Source organism: Falco punctatus, assembly GCF_963210335.1.
Source record: "Falco punctatus genome assembly, chromosome: 7".
NCBI classification, from domain to species: Eukaryota; Metazoa; Chordata; class Aves; order Falconiformes; family Falconidae; genus Falco; species Falco punctatus.
The window spans coordinates 33,639,402-33,657,791 of NC_137587.1; the positions used below are offsets into that span (position 1 = coordinate 33,639,402).

Genomic DNA, 18,390 nt, shown 5'->3' on the forward strand with positions numbered 1-18,390 from the left:
GTAGGTGAGGGGAAAGAAAAAGAAATGATTTTAAATCAGAAGCTGTGTGTGTGGGATGTGTGTCTTTGTGCATGTGTGTGTATGTGTGTTTGGAAATTCACAAACTAACACTTTCAGGCTATGGTCTCAGTTTTTGCGACTGAATTACATACCTTAAAAAATTGGTCTCGCTAATATAAATGCTGAGAAACTCTCAACTATTGTGGTGCCTGCTGTAATAAAGAAATTCTCTGGGAGAGAATGACAGAGATACAAAACACTAAAGAATGATGATTTCTTCACTACCAATACGATTGCATAAATTAGGCGTGCATAAGTTCCCAATGATTTATAGCACTTGAAACTTACAAAAAATAATTACATTTGATGTTTCCTTAGAAAATACAAAAAAGCTGATGCTTTTTCACAGAGTGGATAAAAGAATCAGGAGTTAAATTCAGATTATAGCAGCTGTCTTGTAGACATCTTTGCATACCTTTTATAGAAATTATTTTCTGCAAATTTTCCTTGAAGACATATTTCATTAGGCAAACTTGCATATACTATTTGTTAATTTGGAAAAAAAAAATCCTTTTAGTTTTTCTCCTCTTGCCCTTCTCACTGTTACCCTATTAGTGGAAGTGGCATTTTATTGATTAGACATTTAATACAAATATTCCTGTGTATTTGCTCCAATATTTAACTGTTTGCATGGTAACTGGTGTGAAAGTCCCTTGGAATGGTATGGCTGAAATGGGAGAATGAGGAAATGTATTGGCTACGACAAGAAGAAGTAATTGCTTTTCCTCAAAGGATCAGATGTGGTATGGTTGTTTGAAAAACAATCTAAACAACATTTTGTTCACCATTGATTTTAAAAGCATTAAAATTAGTTTTTATGCAGCTATACTCATTAAGCTTTTATGTATACTGTGTAGGGTGAATAGTTAAGAAGCAATAAAGCATTCTGCAGTAAAATATACTTTGCCAGTTGTCAGAAGAAATAAAATACATAGATTCAGAATGTTTGTTTCCTGTAGAATATTGTGATATTTACCATGTTAATTACAATCCAAATAAAGCTATTTTATTTGTGTATCTTAAACAGCCTTGTAGCTGTAGATGACTAATACAACTGTTATTGAAAGTGTTGTGTTTGGAGGTTGCATGTTCATATTGATGAGAAAAAAAGCATCATCCACATCTATCCCTACAATTCTTGCATTTTAAAACTTAATCTCCTCTTAGAAATTAGTGTTCCAAAATCTTATTGTAATTTTTAACCTCAATAATCAGAATGAAAGTGCCATTCTGTACAGTTTTCTTCTATACTCCCTTTAGTTTCTCATGTCAATATCTGCATTCATACACAAACTGGTTCCTCTGATTTTGCTGAAGTAGTTAACAGTTTATTAAAAAAAAATAATCTGCAATACAGCAGCAGACTAGTGCCCAAGGAAAGGACACTTATTTGGTTATTACTCATAAGAATGTAAGCTTTTATTTTGTATCTCAAAAATGAAGAGAGGAGTATGTGTACAGTGCAACAACATGCCATCAGAGAGAATAATGCATATAAAAGTGAATTCCTGTTATTGTGTTCAGGTGTGTTTGTGAATAAAAAATTGAATTTTTTAAAAGTCAATTAAAATGCATTTAAATTCTTTAACACCAGAATTCTTTAATGTGAAATTTTTTGCTAGACAGTTTGTCAGTACCGCTGTAAGCACTGTGCTGTGATCATAACTAGTTTTCTCCACCGATGACTGTTAGATGGCTCAGGAATGCATTGCAGCTTCCTGTTGCAAAAGAGAAGACTACTCTTGAAAACGTGGAAGTACTTATAAAGCAAATAAGCTTTAATTAAATATTGTTGTCTAGCATTAATCGCTATAGCTCAGTTCCCTATGGAAATAAAAGTGGGTATTCAATTTGTTTTGATTATGCATGAATTTTAACAGAAGCGTTATTTGTATATTGTTGTGTTCTTCAAGACAGAAGCATATTTGTGTCGGCATAAGCCATTAAGAAGGTTCCTCATTAATGTGAAATAAGAGTGACTCATTTCTGTTGTATATAAATAGATTGACATTTAGAAAAATTAAGTATTACTTTAAGAATAAACAACAATTCATATGTGGCTGGTGTAAGTTTCCCTTTCAGTCTGAAATTGCAGTTATTTTCAGAGTTAACTATGAAGTCGAATACAAGGTGTTTCTACTGTTGATTGGGTATTATTTTTGGTACCTGCTGATTTCAAGGATCTTTGGTCCCACAAGTCAAGATATATCCTTATCCTAAACTAAGGTCTGCATAGTGGGTCTGTGTGTACATGCACAGGAGGGATCAGGGGCGCATCCTGCTTTCATGTATCTTGGAAACAAACTCCAGTCAACAGGGTATCTTCATCCTCATGAAATTTCACTCAGCTTTACCAGCTTAACATAGGAGAATTTCGTAACAACCAGGTCAGGAAAGTCCACCAAAGTCTAGCTCAGAGCTAGGGCACAGTGCCAGACTGCATCCCACTTCATCAGACTCTTGCAGCACTCAACAGGTCCTCTGCTTTTGGCAAAGGGAAGTTAATTCACTTTTGGTAAAAATACACCCTCCAGTGCTGAGCTAATGGTGCCCCCCCTATGCTAATTATTGCTGAGGGAAAAACAAAGAAGAAAAGGGTGGCCTTTCCAACTCAATATTGAAGAACAATTTATGCTTTGGCCTCTAGCAGTGTAGTAAGGAAGGCAGTTTTAATGATGAACAAGGAGGTAGACCATAATCTCTGTAATAATGAAGTTCTGCATGACATGGTTTGAGGATGCTTGTCCTCAGTGCAGTAAACTGTTTTTTTTGGGGTTTGTGGTTTTTTTTTTGTTTGTTTTTGTTTTTTTTTTTTTTTTGTGTGTGTGGCTGTTCTGTAAGACACACTTTGCCACTACACTACGGCTATGCATTTACAGGAGATGTCAGAGAGTGTTTAAATAATGTGTAATGGCGTGTTGCTCTTTCATCACCTTGGGAAGTGGCTCTCCCCTGTGACAGTCATTATATGCTCAGTGCTGAACCTTAGAAAACATTTTTAATCCTGTCTGTTGTGCCCACACAGTTAGGCCAATGCATATGTTCAGCACAGAAGCATTATCCCAATGTATAACATGATATTTAGTGCTGAAGCCTGGAAAAGCCGCACCAATACAGACCCTGGGAAAGGTCCGTGGCAGAGGCAGAGCTGTGGGCAGCTCCATCAGGGTAGAGAATAGCCCCAGGCATGGAGCTCTCTGCACCAGGGCAGGCACCCGAATGATTCCTCCCTTAGCCTGGTTTTCTACTCTGCAAAAAATGTGGAGGGAGAGGAATAAACAAGAGAAGTGAAACAACAGATACAAGGAAGGACACAGCAGAACATGATTTTTAAAGAGAAAACAGAGTACCATTCCTCTCATTCTTTCACATACAATTTCCATTATGGTTATGGGAAGGGAATAAGGGCTGCAAGACAGAATGCTTTTAGATGGCTGTTCATGCCATCACACCATGTATGATCAGGATCTCAGACTTCACATACAGTCTACAGAAAGGTACAGGTTTTTAGTTCTGGTGGTTAGACTTATACTTCAGAAGCCCTACTGTGTAGGAATCCTTGACACTGGCAGAAGCTGGACAACAGTGGAAGTACTGTCTTACTAGGTAGCCATTCAGTGACAACATTCCCCTGATAGTCCCTCTTTTTCTTTCACTCAATGGAAGGTGGAGAGTTGGTGCTGGGGATGTTGGCTATGTAGTGACTAGGTTGGGAATGTCACATCCATGGGGCACAAGTGTGCTCTCCACAAGTGTGGGAAGAACTTCAGAAATTGTTTTCAGAAGCTGGTAAAACCAAATCTAAAACTTCATCTGCATATCCCAGACTACAGATCTTCCCTAGATTAATTCTTGCTTCGAGTCTAACAGTTGTGGTTGGATCAGATACGTGTCAGCTTTTTCAGCTAACCAATAATGCTTTTCTAGTTGTAGTGGGGGAAAATCCACCTTAAACCTCCCTGAGCTGTTTCAGTGCTGTTAAAACTGTGCATCTGATTTATAGCTTTAGACTGTAGCTATTGATTTTTGCAATCTCTGTTTTTTTGGTTTTGTTTTGTTTTGTTTTTTTTCTTCTTCCTGCTGGATGAAGATTCCCCTTGTATTAAGTTCCTATTATCTCTAGAGACATGCCTAAACCATAATCAAGTTATCACTTGCATTTCTCTAAACTAAATAAAGTTATTTATGTCTTTCACTCTAAGTCCTGTTCTCCAATCTTTTAGATGGTTCAAAGTCTTTCCTGCTCCAAAGTCTTTCCAACCATTATAGGACTGGTCCCAATGCTTTTAAAAACCCATGTAACTTTTCTGCTTCTGCTCTTTAACTGTATTCTCTTGTTTATTTGTCTAAGGACCAAGCTAGTCCTTTTAGCTACAATGTCACACGTTAAGCTCACGAGCAGCAGATGAAAGGGATTAATGGATATCGGAGTCAATTTTTAAAAGTTTACACCAGAGTGAATGCTATTAGAAAAGTCTTTAATGAGAATGAATCTGTGCAAATATCACTGACAGCACCTCTTCAACATTTGTTTTACAGTAGAGACGGTTGCACGTTATATGTCTTTTGGCAAGGGACTTAAGGATTCTTCTGGGAGCAATATAACATCTACCTTTTGGTACGCTATTCCTTGAGAGATCATATTGTTTCCTACTTGAGTAAGTCTATCGAAACCTGCCCTTGCTCTGAAAATGGGTTATTTTCTTAACACTCATTTTCAATCTTTCTAAACTTGCCAGTAAAATGTGTTTCAATGGGTTTGTTCAATGTGGTATGAACACAGACAAGAAGATAGTTAGCCATGGCTGGGGAAAAAAAAATAGAGTACAAACAAAAGTTGAAATTTGCACTGATATGAAACTCAAAATGTTGATTATTTGCCATGATTTCTTCTCTAAGTTATAACCAACTGGTTCTATTACAGATGCTGCTTCCCAGTGTAAGTGAAAGTCTCTGATGAGTAGTGATAACTCAGTGAAAGTATATGGAGGAGGGGGTGAAAGAAGCACAGTCAAGAGGATGTGGTGAGAGGAAATGATGAAAGGCCATAATAACATAGCAGGAAACAGCAGAACATGTGGCAAACATACTGAGGACTGCATGCATTTTATGTGTCAAATTACCTCCAAAGAGGTTCTTTGGAATTTAAAGCATAGTAAGAAACTGTATTGCAAAGCTCACAGGACCTAATTATGTGGGACAAATTAGTCTGCAAGACCTTCATAATCTGTCTAAAGATGTGGGTGTAGTGGTAAGTTAACGAGCAGGTTATTATGAGTGAATGTCTGAAAATCCAGTTGTGCCACATGTAAAAGAGCTTATGTGCAATAAAGAGAAAACTGCTGGAGGTTTTAATGCATACCTGAAACAGCATAGTGACATAAGGGAGTTAAGACAAGAGGAAGGAGTTCACAGTTGTTCGTTTGGGCAAAATGGGCTTAAATGTCTTTAAAGACTGGTAGCAAGCATTATGGGACTATAGTTTAAGAAAGAATAATCAGCAAATTTTATATCATCATAACCAATCACATTTTCCATGGTTTAGATGACTCACCTACTGCCTCTAAATAACTTAAGATATTTAAAAGACCACAGAAGAACTAAGATCTAAGAGCAGTTAAACCAGATGCCATTCCTGTGATGGTAGCCTTCAGTTGGGAAATTCAGTTGTGAGAAATTTCAGATGAATGGGAATAAAGGTGTCCGTGAGACACACTTAGCAAGGACCCTCACAACATTGTTAGTCTTCTTTCTGTCAAGAAATGTGGGAGAGAGGTAAAAGCTATAATATGGTTAATGTAGTGATTTCATGCAGGAGCAGGAAAAAAAGAGCTGTGGGATAATGGTTGCTTCATATAGTCAGAGTCAAGGGTCTGCAGCCATCATGCAGAACATGGGATGGACACAATGCTGCTTGAATCATGAGTTTGTACTTGTTGTCTTTGGAAATAATTATGAAAATGGTGAAGTGGGTTGTATGTACCCTTAGCCATCCTTCAATGGCTGGCCCATCTTGATAGTGGTAGATTACCATCAACGTTAACTTCTCAATGAGTTCAAGTAGTAGAGCCCCCCCCCTCCCCCCACCCCCCCAACCCCCACCCCCCACCCCCCGGTAATCTAATCACTCTAGAAAGGCATGCTGAGGATAAGGTTACGTTAGTTTTTCAACATTTTTTTTAGCCCAAGCTAGTTTAAAGCAGATATTGTTCTGGTTTTGCCACTTAAGCATGACAGGGTATTGCAAGGGAATACCAAACATCTGTCTTATGGTACTGTAGACGTGTACACAGGTGAGGTAAGCAGGGATATGATGGAGTGGTTGTAAATGAATTCAAATTAAGTATCTTACAGGTTAGATATTAGGAAATCTGATTCTTACCTCAAGCTGAAAAAGTGTTAACAGCAAACTTTGAATCATTAGACCTTAGACCAGTGATCAAGCCAATCTCCTGCATGGAGCATTTAGTGTGTTTGAAGTTATGTTTAATTGTAAAGACAGTGAAAGGTAGTTGAAAATTTCTGTTCTCATTGAGTCTGTCTTTTTCTTGTTTTCCACTACCTATTTTTACTGCTTCCTTTAGTTCATGCATCTGGAGACGTGACTGAAATATGGTCCTTCAGTAAATCCAAGAAATTTTTATCTGCTGGGTCAAGATGTTTAGCCAGCTTGATCTAAGACATAAATAGTTTGTAATTCAGCCTGACACACTGTTACATCTCCAGAAAAGCTCAGATGGCATACTCTTTGAAGAAAAAGTTTCACAAAATACAGGGACTAATCCCCAGCATTAGTCCCTGTCTGGCTGGAAGCGTGGTAGTGAATACAGTCCTTGTTATAATTAAGACAATTTCCTCCTGAACAACAAATTATAGGTTTGTGTGAAGCATTGCTGTCCAGAGAGGATATATCTTGAGAGGTGGACTGTAGTAATTTTTTTGCTTACAATTTTTCTTTGTTTTAAATATACAGTTGGTCATAATTGCCTTAGAAACAATTTGTACGGATTGTAAGAATGTCCCACTGGTTCAGAAAAATGAGAACAAAATGTTCTTTGTTCAAACAAACAAAGTGTTAATCCTCATTCTAGCTATTGATCCTCCTCAGTGATCGCACTTCAGTCCATTGCCACAGAACCACCTGTCAGCTGGGGAGGCATCATTTTAAGCTTTTTTATCTGGTTTTAAATTAATGTTTATAGGGAGCATACTTACACTCAAAATGTAAATAGGAGTTTTATTGGAGCTCTTAAACCTCTCATAGTGTCAAGGTAACTGTACACCGTTCACCTGTAGGGCACCTTTCTGTTGTGAAACCTACTGAAGAGGTATTTCGTTTAAGTCAGACAGCAAGTATTTCTGAATTGTCATATTATCTCCAAAATTCTAAAATGTGTCTAAAATATTTGGACATTTTTTTCATGTGGGAAAACACAAATGTATACATATCAAGTTGCTTGTCTTTTCTTTCATTTCTTAAACTGTCATTTGATTGGGCAACAATCTAGAAATATAATCTATGTTGAATTTTGTAATGTTAAAATAATATATAAAAATTGTATGGGATATAAAAAGATGCATTTAATGAGTTTGTGAAGCTCTTACACAGCAGAATTTCCAGTAAGTCTGATAGTGATATGAACGTACCAACCCACGTGTACTTCAGGCAATTGCACAAGAAAGTTAGTAAATAAAAATGGAAGCTGGTTTTATGAGTGAATATTGAAAATGATGCTCTCTTGTGTAGAGAGCACTAGTGCATGTGAAACCCTATGTGCTTTTTACATAATATGCCTCTCTAGTTAACATATAACATAAAGTGTCACAGATCTTTTACAGCTTGATTCACTATGAAAGAAACACAGCCATCTGTAGTGTGAAAGTTTGTGACTCAATTGTCCGCACCTTACAAAGTGATTCAGCAAAGACATATCTGGGCCGTGGAAACTTTTCCTTCCTTTATTCCATTAGTTCTTGCTTTCAAAGAATAAAAAAGATCTATGAAATGCAGTATGCATTTTAACTCTCGCATAGTAAAACAGCGTGTAGCTTTAAGCATGTGCTTTTAATTATTACTTTTGCTTCAGAAGGCCATTTCCTGCTTCTGAGTCATATTTTGAATTTTCAAAGGTGGGTTAATAAATTGTGAAAAATGGCAAGCCATTTTCAAAGTGATGGGCATATGGATAGATTACATTAGACAGAAATCTGGACAGACCATTGGAGAAATGTTGTTAGACAAAATGGGACTTCTGCAATTACTTCTAGTCCAGTTGTGACCCATTTTGTAGAGGTTATGCAGTGCTATCTTTTAGCTTTCTTTTTCTTACAAATGCAAAAATATTATGTAGAGCCTGTGTTAGTATCCCATCCTCACCCCCTCACACAAACTGTGAGCTAGCGTCCAAAGTCATTAGGTTTGGTATTATGGATAACATTCCTTTTCTTTCTTTCCCCCTCCCTCTGTATACATAACACACATAACCTCCCTTTTATGATAAGCTGGTGTAACTCAGCTTTACTTGTTGCAGGCAAACAGCATTCATGTGGATAGGTCAGTAGATAGACCAGCTGATACACAGTAACTGTAAGGACTTCTCCATTTTCTCTCTTCATTTAGTGTTCTCACTCAGCTTAGTTGTGTGAAGAGTTTCCCTTTAGGACTCCCCACTTTTTTTTTTTTTTTTTTTTTTTCCTTCTTCCTATTTCTTTTTTGATTGGGGTAGATCCACACCTGACATTGTGAGCATCTGAGCTTCAGTAACTTTAAGTCCCACTTCAAGTCTTACTGAGTTCTAACACTTCTTGACAGATTGGGGCAACCCTGTTATATACCCTCTGGAGAACTGGTAAATTTTTTTGCCCTTCATGATAGCTGCCAAGTAGAAGGAGCTGAATGCACATCTAGCCTCACTTTGGAAATCACCTTGCTTCAGGAACATGCTACTTCTCTCATTTGATATTAAATCTTTGCCAGAACCCAACAGCTTCAGATGAGCCAATTTTCTGAGATAGAAGAGCAAGAAAAAGTCAAAGGTATCCCCCTTTTTTTTTTGGGTTGTTTTTAATCTTGGCATTCTGTTCACGGAGAGATCATTGTTGCCAACATGTCTGCTGCTTCTCCATCTCTCACCCTTCAGGTTTCTTAAAATAGCTAAGAACACATAGTTTCTAAGCCCAAAAAACACACTTACTGGGAAAAAGGGTCTGTATGAAGTTAAAAAATATATATTTATACTGTAAGCCCTGCAGCCTGGCTTCCTGCCTACGTTTGGGCATCTGTGCTATCTCTGGATACTTCAACTGACACATGCATGCCAGATCCAAAGAAGAAAAAATAAGGGGCACTGCTGGTTCAATGTTGAGCCCATGAACACAGTGCAGTGTCTTTAGAGAAGTAGTTTTTGCCACCATTAGGGTCTGTTCATTATCACAAGCCTCTGGAGGGTAAGGTTCAGCCTTTAGTATCTGAAATTAAAACCTCTTTCATAATACATACTGTCACTTTGAGCAGAACTCATTCATTCATTCATTCTTTTCGTTCTCACTGCAGACAGTCTGGAGTACATTTTGAGGTGAGTGCATCCTCAAGTGCTAATCCAAAGGAAGACATGCAGGGCATGGCAAGAGACAGACCGATGTCTTAAATTATCATCTAAATTCAGGTATCTAGAGTTAGTATTGAATTCATGGAAATAGAAACAAAAGTTTCAGAAGGGAGCATAGCAATTCCTCAGGTCCAGGTGCAGAAAAGCAAATTCTTCTCTGAAGGAAGGGGATGGGTTTGGTGAAGGAAAAAATCAAACTTGAAGAAAGAATGCTGGCATACGAATGGAAAGGAAAGATAGGAGGATAAATTCTTGATACATATGATAAACTTCAGAAAAGCACAGGGAGTTTGGAGGGTTGAAGGAAGAGTAACTGAATTCAGGATCCAAGATGTGCGCTATTTCATGTCTCTGAACTACTTCTGTCTTCTCCTTTTGGAATGTACATAGATTTCACAAAGGATTTGTGGTCAACAGAGATGAATATTCAGCAAGAAGCAAAGAGAAATTCTTCCCAGATGGAGGTGTATGACTAACTCTCTTGATCACCCTAACAGACAGTCCTGAAAGCCCCCAACAGCAAATGACACTGTGCCAAAAAGATTTCTAGTAGTACTGCTTGCCCTTAGCCCATCCCTTGCTACCTGGAAACACTTGGTGATCAAGGCTTTTGGACTTCATAGGGTTTATGCAACACAGAACTGTAAAAAATATAAAGGCTGTCAGCTCCAGAGATATTTTTATTCTTTCTGCAGGATTCAAGGATATGCAAGAAGTTAGAAAATTTATTGTACTGAGTTAGGAACCAGTTCTGCACTGGCTGGAGAGCTTGTTGAACTTGTGCAATGCAGAGGGTACAGGCTAGGTGGGTTGTGCCATCTGCTTAGAAAGAAAAGGCAAGGGAGAATTTCGACAGCTGTTTGTTGAGTCAGATACTCATCCCTGATTGTTTGTGCCACGGTGGCCGATTACTGCCAAAGAAATGCATCCCCTGTTGCTTAATAGACCTGACCTGGATGTTATAGTTACACCTGCTGGAAACAAGCCTTATGATGTACTGCTCATAAAATGCCAGTGATTCTACTAGAGAAATGTCCTGAAATCAGCATGTTGACTTCATCCTTGTTCCTCTTTGTAGCTAGTAGCAATATAGCAGGAGGCAGTGGGGATATTTCCCAGCTAACTCTGCAAGGTGATTAGGGCCTGAGCATGATACTCCATATTATACTCAGGTTTTCCCCAGCTATTCTCAGTTTTGTTGGATATGACATACTACGAGTCACCCATATTCTGCATGAGTAGTGTGTTGAAGTGTGAAAGCAATGCCATATCTCTGCCATTGATGCCCGTTGCTCAGCTGCTGCCATACCGCAGAGCTCAAGCCAGTTGAGCTCACCTTCCCAGTCTAAGCCAGCTCTCATCAGCTGCCTGAGCCCTTTAGGTGTGTTCCAAGGTGTTGCCAATAGATAGCTAACATGAATGCCACATGTGTTTGGCTTTGGGCATTGTGTTACAAGTCTGGATTAGAAACTCCACATGTTCTTCTGAAAGTATTTTAAAGTGTCCAGGTAACCTGTAGGCATCTCTAAAATTTATGTTAAAAGGGAAAAGAATTTAAGTAGTCTTTTATAACACACACATCTTCAGCACTAGGTAGCTAAAGTATATTTGTCTTCCTCATACATCCAACATTTTAAGACTACGATGACTACACCACTTGTTGTGTGTTAGGTGGCTTGCTCAAAGGTCAGGTGAACCAAGAATGGTTCACACCTTCAAAGTCTAAAAAACTCTGGTGTAGTCATACCCTGGAGGTCATTATCAAACATGAAACATCCATTTGTAGACTAACGGAAGTGGGTTTGGGTGGTTTTTTTCACTGATGAAAAAGTAGACCTTTGGTTTATAGGTGAGTGTCATGTCAAGAAGTTGTGGAATTGATTTTGGCTGCAGCCATCAAGCTGTTCCCTGCTGTGGCTATGGTCATCACATAGAGCCCTTAGTTATTTGTGACATTAGAAATTTTTTTCCAGTTAGGTGGTTATTAATGCTTCTGGATTAAATCTGTTTAACAAAGAATACAGAGTACAGTTATATTATACCTGTCATTTGCAAGTGTCCAGTGATCCTCCAACATTGTGTGATTCATGGAGCTGAAAGAAATGATTTGCCTAAAAAACTATTAGTGCTCATTCTGCCTGCAGAACCCCTTAATTCCCGTTACACATGTCAGCATATTATGACTGGGAGCTGTCAAATTCTAATGACTAAAATTTAATTTTTCTGTCTTTTCATGCTGTGTTTAAGAACTATAGGTTGGGAATAATTCCCCAGCTAAATTTCTTCAAATGGTAAACTCAACTGTTTGTGTGTTCTCTCTCCCTCTCTCTCTCTCTTTCTAAATTTGTGTTTACATTAGTGCTTTTCTCTTTCCTTATGTTTCTCTGAGAGAAAAAAAATTGATTTTCTTCCCAGAAACACTGTCCATTTTAAAGAACATAATCTAAGTTGACAGAAGGAAGATTTAATGCAAAAATATTTTTTTACCCACTGATTTGATCAAAACATGGATTATTTAAAAGAAAGAGGAGGAAGAAGCAAGGTTAGTAGAAAACAAAACGCACAAAAACCTCTTACCATTTCATGTGGTTAAATAACCTTGACACTGGAAAATATTTTTGCCATCCTCCTTGAAACAGGAATTTGTTGACACGGTGTTCAATAATAGAGATACAGGACTAATGTTAACATACTGCAAATACTGCACCAAATAGTATCTATTGATCCACCTGTTATTATGCTTGTTATTGAAATGCTGTATGTAAAGCAAAGGAAACCAGTTTCCAATTTAAGTCATTAATAGATTGGTTTTGAAATTTATGTTACACATGTCCAACAAATCAAGAATAAAAGCATGTGAAAGGCTGTGTAGTCCATATTGAATTACTCATTCTTTCCACAGTAAAAGCCTTTAGCTAGAGATTGACCAAAGAATTTTAAATATCTCATTATATATATGTCATTGTTCAAAGTGTCCCTAAATGGGATTAAACAATAGTCACTCAAGAGTTTCCTGCAATGCCTATTCCCCGCCTTGCCCCCCTTCCCCTCCTCACCTTGACTTAAATTAAGGCTAATGATGTGTTTTCAGTGTAAAGGTAAAAGAAGGATTTTCCTTGAATGACTTTCCAATATTTTCAAATCTAATTCATTATAAGTACTTCTATCAAATGATTACTTATTTCATCTCATTGTCTTAGAGGATTTAACTCTAAAACACACATGTTTGATATGGACTTAATGACCATGTTATAAAGTGAAACCAACTGCAGCAGTGTTCACCTACAAATTTCTGTTTGTGCTCAGAATTAAAAATAATGCCAGGATTATTTTTCAAAGAATAATAGGATTTTTTTAATACTGCTGTTTTCCCCCTTGTGTTTACTAGTTTGTCTTGGTTGCTGATTCTTCAGTAAAAGGTAGAAGAGAGCCTCATGGGCTGCAGGGGAGAGGGAGGAAAGGGGACAGCAGAAGGAACAGTGGAGATAAGCTATTTTTGGATAAATGGCTACTTTTGACTACCAACTCAATGACATTACACATTTTTCAAAAAAAAACCCTGTTACAAAAAAGGTCCCTTTTCCTGATCCTATCTAAAAAATATTTCCACAACCATAGGCATAGTAACACTAAATATCTGTATAAGGAGGGAGGGAGGAAATAGTTTTGGTTTTTCTCACACACACAAAAAAAAAAAAAATAAAAAAGAAGAAAAAGTTGGGATAATTAAGGTAGCGAACATATTGCGCTGCTATATTGGTTCAGTCACCTGATCTGTCTCTCCGATCACTATTTGCACGATATACATGGTTTTGACGGGCTTGTGATAGACTGCTGTCTGAAATTCTTTAATCTGGGTCTCCTGTTTGGCAGTGCAGCAGACTTTGCTATTTTGGGTTTTTGAAACAGAGCCATACTCTGGGAGGATAAAAGATAGCTGTGACTCTGTACTGACTCATCAGTATGAAGGAAAGCCAGGTAAACTTAAAACTGACAGTGGTCCCCTTCATGCTGCCAGTCATGCAGATGTGCAGCAGAAGCGGTCTCACTGAGGTCTGTGGTGTTATACCTGCATGCATGTCTGGACAGATCTCAGAATCAGGCCCATATAGTTTAATTTTAAGGATACCATGAGAATAAAATAAGCATTTAAGCCTGCAGAAGGTATTTGGGGAAATATGACCTTTCTGAGGCTTTGCTTCAGGAGGTGGAACAGCTGAAGTCCCACACTGAGGACATCTGTGCTGTTGCATCAAGGAATGGCTTCATCACTGGAAGGTAGATGCTGCTGAGTCTGTCTTTGGCCTGTGTAGGAGAAGAGAAATTCATTAGCCATTTACACACAACTCGAGTTTCTCTGGTCCTAGATCACTAAAGATAGCAAGGAAAACAGAGTTTTATTAAATAATAATAAAAAATAAACATTTTCTGAGCTTGTACACAGAATAAGGATGTGAAGAACAGTCCAAATATAAAATACAACCACTTCATCTATTCAAATCTATATTTTACCTAGTTATTTGTATTCTGACTGTGAGTCGAGTTGAATGTGGATTTCTTCTTAGTGATCCTGGCTGTACCGGTTGTTGTGTACCTCCAGAGCTCAGACAGGACGGATGGATAGCAGTGTACAGAGGAGGAGAACTCGGGCAGGAAGGACCTTGAACCCATGACCCATCTAGCTGGGTCTGTGGACATTTCTTCAAAACTTTTTTTCCTGTTTGACTTAAGGATGGAAACTGACCAGCTGGCTTTTGGGGCATGGGTTTGCAGAGGTGTATTGCTACAGGTAGGTAGCATTTAGGAGGTGGGAGCTGCCAGTTCCCTGTTGCTTTCATTTACAGGGATCTATCAGGTCTCTCCTCTGTACTGCACAGTTGTTTTTTTGTTGTGTGGGGTGTTTTTTTGTTTTTTGGTTTTTTTTTGGTTTTTTTTTTTTTTTTTTTTTCATCCAGAGCATTACAAGAGTGTTTTAAAACCTTAACTTAGCTCTAGGATTTTTTTTTTAGATGAAGAATGAATCTACATCTGAAAGGGCAAGTGCAGTCTGCAAAGTTTATACAAACTTGCTATCAACAAGAAAGATCTCTATATCAGCCTGTATGTGAAAATTAACTAAATACTGTTTTCCTTACTTTGGTTTGAGTCTGTTAGTTGTGGTTATCTCCTGCTTGTGTGCAAAAGGTATGTGAAGAACCTCACTTCTTTTAAGGGGCAGGACACAACTGAAGTCCTTGGGGAAGATCTTTTTCTTCAGCACTTACGCCGGATCTGTCTCTGACATTCAGCTGAGGGTCCAGCAACTTGAACACTGTTTTGATGGCACAAACCATTTATGATGTTCCCCATTCCTGCTCTGTAGTTTGCTGCATTCTAGGTTGAACAAGACCGATTGTGAGGATGCCCTGTGAAGTGACTCTTTGGCATAGCCCATCTTTAATCCATGTTTGTCACCAAAGACAAGAACATATTTTCAAGGCCTCCTTCTTGCTCACATCAGAGAAGCCTGTAGCTAATCAAAGCTTCCCCCCTGCCCCTTCTCTCTCTTATATAGAAATCCAGAAAATTTGTCACAGGATTTTTCTGATTACAGACAGAATAAGAAAAAGACTTTCAAAGGCTGCCTCTATAACACTGGATTATCCAATACTTTATTCCTATAGACTTGCATTGGGTTTGTGTGGCAAAGTGGCGGGGGGGGGGGGGGGGGGGAGGGGGAGCTACAGAGGTGTCTTCTATGAGATGCTGCTAGAAGCTTCCCCTATGTCTGATGAAGCCAATGCCAGCGGTCAAATCCAAGATGGACCCACCACTGCCCAAGGCCAAGCCCACCAGTGATGGTGGTAGTGCATTTGGGATAACATAGTTAAGAGGGAAAATAAGTTCCTGTATAACTGCAGCTGGAGAGAGGAGTGAGACTATGTGAGAGCAACAACTCTGCAGACACCAGGGTCAGTGAGGAAGGCAGGGAGGAGATGCTCCAGGTGCTGGAGCAGAGATTCCCCTACAGCCTGTGGCGAAGACCATGGTGAGGCAGGCTGTCCCCCTGCAGCCCATGGAGGTTAATTGTGGAGCAGCCATCCACCTGCAGCTCATGGAGGTTAATGGTGGAGCAGATATCTACCTGCAGCCCATAGGGGACCCCATGCTAGAGTGAGTGGATGCCTGAAGAAGGCTGTGATCCCATGGGACGTCCACACTGGAGCAAGGTCCTGGTAGGACCTGTGGAGAGAGGAGCTCAGGCTGGAGCAGGTTTGCTGGCAGGACTTGTGACCTTGTTGGGGACCCATGCTGGAGTAGTCTCTTCCTGAAGGACTGTACCCTGTGGATGGGACTCATGCTGGAGCAGTTCTTGAAGAACTGCAGTCTGTGGGAAGGATTCATGTTGGAGAAGTTCATGGAGGACTGTCTCCCATGGGAGGGACCCCATGCTGGGGCAGGGGAAGAGTGTGAGGTGCCCTGCCCCTGAGGAAGAAGGAGCAACAGAAATATGTGATGGACGGACCACAGCCCCCATTCCCTGTCACCCTGTGCCACTGGGAGGGAAAGAAAATCGGGAGTGAAGGTAAGCCTGAGAAGAAGGGAGGGGTGGGGGGAAGGTAGTTTTAAGTTTTGGTTTTATTTCTCACTATCCTACTCTGATTTGATTGGTGCTAAATCAAGCTAATTTCCCCAACTGGAGCCTGTTTTTCCCATGATGGTAATCGGTGAGTGATCACCCTGTCCTTATCTTGACCTGTGAGGCTTTCATTAGTTCCTCTCCCCTGTCCAGCTGAGGAGGGGAGTGACAGAGCAGCTTTGGTGGGCACCTGGCATCCAGCCAGGGTCAATCCACTACAAGACTCCATGGGCTTTCCCTTGCAGGTTACAAAGAAAGGTATTAGGTCCTAAACCAGCTTACACGGATTGTTATCAAAATAAAAACAATAGAAAAAAAGCCTCAGACACCACCCCCCCCCCCCCCCCCCCCCCGATTTTGTACTGTATATCTCACAAATAAACTGTGAATAAAATTGCTGATTTTGTTTTGTAGGAGACAATTTGCTAGCTGTGAATATGTAGGGCAACTGCCTTCTTTCTGAAAGCGCCTGCAAAATTGGAAAGATTCACAGAGTTTTCAATGAACATTTCTCAAAATTTGCATGAGAGTGTGCAATTTCCCTCTTGTTAATCGTTATTTTCCTTCTTGAAATATTTCAGTCAAGTAACAGCAATGATAGTATGACGTGGATTAGCTTTACATATTTGTTTACATTCAGTATTTATATTGCAGTCAAGCATAGCAGCTCTCCTCAGGGACTGATCTCTATTCACTGCCTCCAGAGCAAATTGCTGAGTGTTTTTGTCCTGATCTTGTTCTTATAGCAGAGCTACCCTCACGCTTGGGGTTCTCTACCGGATGGGAACACAGATGATCCGCACCTTGCAGCACAGGTCTGGGACTCCTTACCCTAAAGACTTCATAGGAGTTGGTCCTCAAAGGCTGCAGTACAGCAAACATTTCCATGCATTCTGAACAACCCATCTGAGTTCAAGCTAATCTTTTCAGGATTAAGATCCTGAAATTTAAGTGACTAGCTCATGCAGTGTGAGTGGCAAATAATCTATATAACCGGTCTGTGAACAACCTAAAGGCTGAAAGCTCTTGCTCCTGGCCTGTGAATGAAGTAACAAACGCAGAAGAAGACTGGCTTCAGTTCACAAAGAAAGACTCATTAATCATAAACAAGATGGGGGGAGGAGAGGACAGGCTGGTGATGGTGAGGAGAAACAAATTTTCTTAGTAAATAGTTCTGTTTGCTCAAATGTTCCTTTTTTTTTTTTTTTTTTTTTTTTTTTTTTTTTTGTCGGGGTGTAATTTAACTGCATGGAATTTAAAGTTTTAGAGAGGTTCTACTACAGAAGAAAACATGTGCATGTGAGCTCCAATGGCAGTAAGGAATTCTGTGAAGAAATCATAGCCTTAATGCAAAATTTATAGGAGCTTATTTTCAAGTAGGTAATAGTGTACAAATTCCTCAGGACCAAAGATGAGTTAAAGGAAGATGTCATGCGGGAGGACACTCTAGAAAACAACCCATCAGCTGCTACCCCATGTGACAGACCCAGAGGCAGCTCCAGAGCCATTAACACAACTGCCTGGGGAGTTTGACAAGGAAAAAGATTCTGACACTGGAATAATATCTGCCAGGACTTGGCATCTGTGCCCTGTGATGGCCAACCATCCTTTATGGGTACTGAACTCCACTACTGGAAAAAGGAGGAAAGGAGAGCAGTAGCAGAGAATTATTTCTCATGTGAAGTGAAAATTTTCACGGAAATTTAGAGTTTGGACTTAGAAACACAAACAGTTCTGGCTATGCATATTTGTTATTTTTATTTACAAAAAAGGAGGTATCAAAAATATGTATTTGAAAAATATTCTAGGAACTTTTGATTTTATAGGTATAACATAATGAGTGACAACAATCATTGAAATGGTATTTTTGCAGATCCCAGTCTTCACAGAGCATATGTGACCTGACCCTGTGCTAGCACTAGTTGCTGATTTCTAGGGTGAAAATTCTTCTTATCTAAGCAAAATGTTTGGTTTTCATACACAATTTTCCTGTTTGCAGTCAGACCGGTAATCTGAACATCAGACAAAACACAGTAGTAAGAATGAACTAAATCTTGGCATTTCCTATGCAGACATCACTGATATTTGGGAAACGGGCAAGAC

The 18,390-nt window shown here is 39.2% G+C and overlaps 1 long non-coding RNA gene across 5 annotated transcripts in view; it reads right to left on the reverse strand.

Moving 5' to 3' along the window:
* Positions 1–6,185: 6,185 nt before the first annotated feature.
* The window catches only part of LOC308067968, a 110,338-nt gene continuing 98,133 nt past the window's right edge, over positions 6,186–18,390 (reverse strand). For 4 of the 5 annotated variants that reach the window (XR_013929794.1, XR_013929795.1, XR_013929796.1 and 1 more), the window contains one exon: positions 13,354–13,973. This is a non-coding gene — a long non-coding RNA (uncharacterized lncRNA). Of the gene's footprint in view, positions 10,488–11,710; positions 11,780–12,245; positions 13,974–18,390 lie in introns of those variants that run through there. The other variant, XR_013929793.1, reaches the window with a different exon arrangement.